General features: G+C 46.7%; 1 non-coding gene across 1 annotated transcript; it reads right to left on the bottom strand.

The window, feature by feature from the left end:
* Positions 1 to 5,472: 5,472 nt before the first annotated feature.
* On the bottom strand, positions 5,473 to 5,635 carry LOC126012698 (U1 spliceosomal RNA). Its single transcript, XR_007497119.1, has one exon. It is a non-coding gene; the product is annotated as a U1 spliceosomal RNA (small nuclear RNA).
* Between the last annotated feature and the right edge of the window lie 219 nt (positions 5,636 to 5,854).

Genomic DNA, 5,854 nt, shown 5'->3' with positions numbered 1-5,854 from the left:
GTTTGTCCACAAGATAACAGGAATGAGTAAGAGAGAGAAGGATTTGAAACTGGTCCCAAAGAAGTTCAGAACAGAGCCCAAAATTAAAACCAGCACTCTCATTTGGCCAAGGACTGTTAAAAAATGTAAAGAATGTTCCAGTTTTCCTTATCTCATACTTCCTTCCAAAAGTCTGTACAAGAAAGACAGTAAGGCAAGTGGAATCTTTCAGGAATTTTTTTCTTTACATTTACACAAGAGATATATAGGAGCAAATGTCAGAGGACCAGACAAAATTTGTTTGTGGGGGAATGGGCCTCCCTTAGTGGTGCTGAGAAGGCTAGTAACGAGGTACTGGTCAGGCCCAGTAGTAGTGGGAGTACTTGGCCTGGACATGCAGTGCCAGGGTTCACACTTAACTCTTTGTGCTGTCTCCATGGCCACCACAAAGGCGTATATTGGCTACCCTGGAGCATGTCCTATATAGACACCAACTTCCCATTCTTTTTCTACAGAAGCTTCTTCTTGTGAGAGTACAGCCAAGATTTTCTCAATGTGACTCTGCTATCTTCCAACTTGTTGCCTTGGGGTGTTTTTTTTTGGGGGGGGAATCACACCCAGCGGTGCTCAGGCTCTGAGCTCAAAAAATCACTCCTGGCAGGTTCAGGAGATCATATGGGATGCTGGGAATCGAACCGAGGTCTGTCCTGGATTGGCAATGTCCAAGGCAAATGCCCTATCACTGTGCTATCACTCCAATCCTCCTGTTGCCTTGTTAATGCTTTGTTCTCTGTCACCTTGTCTCGATAGCCTGACCCCACTGAGTGGCACTGGAAACGGCCTTTGTGATCACAGGAGCAGGAAGAACTCATCAATGGACCTGAAGCGCAGAACATGCTAACATCCTACACTGAATCCTTATGTGCATTTTTCTGCTGGCAGAGCTTTCCTCTTCTGCAGGGCTTCCAACCCTCCAGCACAGTGAGGGAACTCCCCTCTAGGTTATATCCTAGTAGGTGCTCTTAAGACCTCATGGAACAAAAGGAAAAACATGTCCAATTTCACAGATATTCATTCCACATATATAATGTGTCTCCCTGTTTGTTATGGGAGACAGGAAGAAAAATGGCGCCTGCCTCACAAATCTCATGGCCCCCCTCACTCTTCACCACCTCCGTGTTTGCCAACCGTGTCAATGAACACTGAACACCCCAAAGATCAGAGGCCTGCTCCTCCCAAAGGCCTCCTTTGAGGTGTGGAAAAACCAAGGTTGGGAGAAACATTGGGCCCAGAGGAGAGCTCTGGACTCTAGTGGCTGCCTGAACAGTGACTTACTAGCCTCTCTGGTCCTCTTTCTAGGCCTTATGCTCCCCCTTTTAGGGCGCTAGAGGCTCTTCTAACTGCAGAGAGCTCTGCTGCCAGAGGCCTTTCTCCAGGGAGGAAAGAGGGAGTTTGCTTTGTGAAACCATTTTTCAAAATCTCCAGCACGGGTACCCCAAGCCCCTCCTTCTCTTCCGGCTGCAGGGCGTTGCCATGGACACCGAAAGCCCCTCGCAGCTCCCTGCTGTTCTGCACCCATCCTCCTTCTTGCTCTCTCTGCTCTTGCTCTGGTGCCTGCAGTCTCCCCCAGGGCTAATAACTCCCCCAACTTTCTCAGGGTAGGAATCAGGATTCCCCATCAGAAATGGAGCAAAAGTGAGCTCCAGAGTAGAGCCGGGTGGGACCCACCAGGCATCTGGCCCAATCCCAAACCCAGTCTCCCCGCCCCACACCTGGCGGAGACCACAATCAGGTTTCTGCCAAGCTTGCTTCCAGAGAAGCTCATTTTTCCACATTTCCTGCTCTCTGCATTTTTGGGTAGTTTAACTTTTTATTCAAAGAAAATCAGAACATGTTCTGACTAAACCTAGAGTGACTTGAAGTTCAGGCTTTACATTAGTGACTTGAAATCTATTCTTGGAGGTGTTAGTTAAGTCCTCTGTGAATTGAAAAGAGTGAGAGATGATAAAACCTACTAAAAAAGCAATCACAGAATGTACCTGTCCTAATCAGGCTTGTGAAACAAAGATCATCTCATTTTGGGGGACTTGCAATCTGCCAGATTGCATTAAGAAAGATGGTACAGGAGCACACAGAATCCACAGAACCAACAGCCAAGGTTTTAGACATGTTTCACACAGTCAGTAAAAGTGTTTCTGTGATTCCAGAAGTCAAAGATACAGGGACCAGAGCCATAGTACAGCATATAAGGCACTTGCCACCCCCTGAAACACCTTATGTTCCTCTGGGCCTAGGAGTAAGCTAGGAGTAAGCCCTTAGCACCACAGGGTGTAGCCCCTAAAACAGACAATACAAGACAATGATGTCAAAACCTTGGGAAATGGAAACTAGGATGTGTGTTGCAGTGCAGAGTTCCAGCCCTCACCAGCTTGCACTGATCTTCTGCAACTGACCAACCCAAAGCTGGCCCATCACCCGTGACAGAGAGATGCAGGACTTTTCAAGGTGTGATGTGTTCCCTACGTGCTATTGTTATAAAATAACAATTAAAGAAAGTGATCCAAACATTTTTCTCTGGGTTCTCCAATGGGTAGACCACTAACTAGCTTCTCAAGTTGTCGTGGATTAATTTAAAGGATGTTAAGGCCTATGTTTCTAGAATCCTAAGCCTGACTCCAAGCCCTCAATACCAAGAATGTGACTTTCTTTACGCCAGTGCAAAGACGAGGTCTAAAATCCAGACCAAGTTGAATCCAGGTCACCAGGAGGGTCCTTGGCCCCGGAGAGGAAGCAGATGTCCCTGTTGCTGCAGTGTGAGCACCGTGGATCCATAATTTCCAACAAAATTGTCTTCAGCTCACCCCACTTCCTGCAGCCAGCTTTCCTAGGGCCTCAGCGCCTGCGTCATCCATATTCATCACACATTTTCTTCCATTAGAGCCAATTAAGCCACTTTGCCAACACTGCAGGCACCAAAACCTCTCTTGATTAGTAGGCCCAGCAGAGGAGGCCCCAATTTAGGATGATTCCACCTGTTCTCTCTCAGCCAACACTATAGACACTTCCCCCTCAGTGTCACGGCCCCACATCAGCTTAGAAGCTGCTGGAGCATTGCTCCCTGCGGGCTCTGGCACAAGATGTTCCCTGCCTGGTGCTTCCAGGCAGCTGCTGACTCACCCCAGGTGGTTCACCCCAGGTATTGGAGGCCACATCTTCTAGAAGCAGCCACAAGTACAGACCCCACCCACACACTAGCCCTAGGATTCACACTGGAGACATAGGTTCCAGTCACTGCTATTCACTGAGGCTCATGCCCCGATGCTGACCCTGTCTGTGGTCCTCGGTGGGAGTGTTTGGGGGCTTATCAATAATAAGCCATTTGATAATAATGTTTTGTAGTTGGAGCGATAGTACTGTGGTAGGGTGTTTGACTTGCATGCAACCGGCCCCGTGCAGACCCAGGATTGATCCCTAGCAACCCATATGATCCCCCAGGACTTCCAGGAGTGATTTCTGAGCACAGAGCCAGGAGTAACCCCTAAGTGCTGCTGTGTGGTCCAAACCCACTCCCCAAATAATAATGTGTTGTGGAGCTGACACTTGCCTTGCACGTGGCTAACCTAGATTTGATCTCTGACATCTCATATGATCCCTGAGCCAGCCAGGATTGATTCCTGAGTTCAGAGCCAGGAGAAACTCCTGAGCACTGCCGGCATGACCCAAATACTGAAAAATAAAATAATAATAATAATAATAATAATGATAATAAGTACAGAATACCACTAAAATGTTTTCTCAATTCCATACCAGCCCACTGTAGGTCATTTTACTTCCCAGAACCTTGTGTGTGTGTGTGTATGTGTGTGTGTGTATGTGTGTGTGTGTAGGTGGTAGTTTCATGTTTACTATCTGCTAGACATTGTATCTGGCACAGTACATAGGTTACTTTGTACTAGTTAAAATTATTAATTGCAAACAATTTAAATTTTCTGATTTGGTTTTGGATTTTGGGCCACACCCGGCAACACTCAGGGGTTACTCCTGGCTGTCTGCTCAGAAATAGCTCCTGGCTGGCACAGGGGACCATATGGGACGCCGGGGTTCAAACCAACCACCTTAGGTCCTGGGTCGGCTGCTTGCAAGGCAAACGCCGCTGTGCTATCTCTCCAGGCCCTGAATTTTTTTTTTTTTATGGTGGGGGGACATACCTGGCTGTGCTCAGGGGTTACTCCTGGCTCTGTATTCAGGGATCACTCCTAATGGTTTTCAGGATTACCACCTGTGGTTACTGTTAGGGTTCAGTATCCAAAAGATCACCCAAAGCAATAAGCTTTGTATCATAGAATTTTATTCAGCACAAGTCAAGCAGACAAGGAGTCTCAAAGCTTCTACAGAAGGAGAGCAACTCCAACCACTCGTCCAAAGCCATTTTACACTCCAAAACCACAAAGTTTGTTAATCTCAGTGGTGACAGATGCCTAGTGATTACATAGCTTACCCCCATTATTCCTAACCCTAGTATTTATTTCTGATATAGACTGACTCCTGTTCATTTCCTGCCACCACATATGATCCCCCAAGTACTACTAGGAGTGATCCCTGAGCAAAGAACCAGAATTAAGCCCTGAGCACAACCAGGGGATACCCTAAAATAAACAAACAATAATCTCCAAAAATACTAATTTGAAAAACAAAACCCAGAGAATCTTACTCAAAAAAGTATATACACAAAGAAACCAAAAGAAGTGGTAAGACTAATAAAAAACCAGCCCTTTGGGCTGGAGAGATATAATTCTCTCTGGTCAGCACAACTGACCTGGGTTCAATTCTCTGCACTCCAAATAGTTCTTTGAGCATCGTAAGGAATGAACCTTGAACACAATGTCAAGAGTAAGCCCTTGATGATGTGGCCTTAAGAACAAAAACAAGGGGCCCAGAGAGCTAGCACAGCGGCATTTGCCTTGCAAGCAGCCGATCCAGGACCAAAGGTGGTTGGTTCGAATCCCAGTGTCCCATATGGTCCCCCGTGCCTGCCAGGAGCTATTTCTGAGCAGACAGCCAGGAGTAACTCCTGAGCACCGCCGGGTGTGGCCCAAAAACCAAAAAAAAAGAACAAAAACAGGGCCCAGAGAGATAGCACAGCAGTGTTTACTTTGCAAGTAGCCAACCCAGAACCTAAGGTGGTTGGTTCGAATCCCGGTGTCCCATATGGTCCCCCGTGCCTGCCAGGAGCTATTTCTGAGCAGATAGCCAAGAGTAACTGCTGAGCATAGTGTGGCCCAAAAACCAAAAATAAATAAATAAATAAAATAACTTAAAAAAATAAAGAATAAAAACAAACCAACGACAACAAAAAGAAAATCAATCCTTGGATTCAAACCTTAGATCTGAGGATGCCAGAGTGGGAGAGTTTAGGGGCAGTGGGGTTCAGAGGAGGAGAGATTTCAGCACTTGGAGGTAGGCATGATGTGACCATTTACTTTTTTTTTTCCCCAGGGGAAAGCTCGCACGCAGTCCCCCACAATCACAAATTGTACAGTCTCGTTTCCCACATTTGGGGAAATCGCAGGGGTCAGCACACCCATAGTGCAATGGGCGAACCTCACCCTGGGGAAAACACCTTCCTGATCATGGAATCGCCCTGCCAGGTAAGTATTGTGACCATTTACTTTTTAAAAAAACTGGGGAAACACTCCTGAGGGACTGGAAGCACAATATAGTTACAGTACTTCCTTTTCATGTAGCCTACCTGAGTTCAATCTCTGGCACCCCATAGGATCCCCTGAGCCTTGCTAGGCATGACCCTGAACACAGATCCAGGAGTAAATCCTGAGCACCACCAGATGCAGTCAAAACAAAAAGAAAGGGAAAGAAA

Source organism: Suncus etruscus, chromosome 6 (genome assembly GCF_024139225.1).
Source record: "Suncus etruscus isolate mSunEtr1 chromosome 6, mSunEtr1.pri.cur, whole genome shotgun sequence".
Taxonomy (NCBI): Eukaryota; Metazoa; Chordata; class Mammalia; order Eulipotyphla; family Soricidae; genus Suncus; species Suncus etruscus.
Note: the sequence above shows the minus strand (reverse complement) of the source record. Positions and strands in the feature narration are given on the sequence as shown.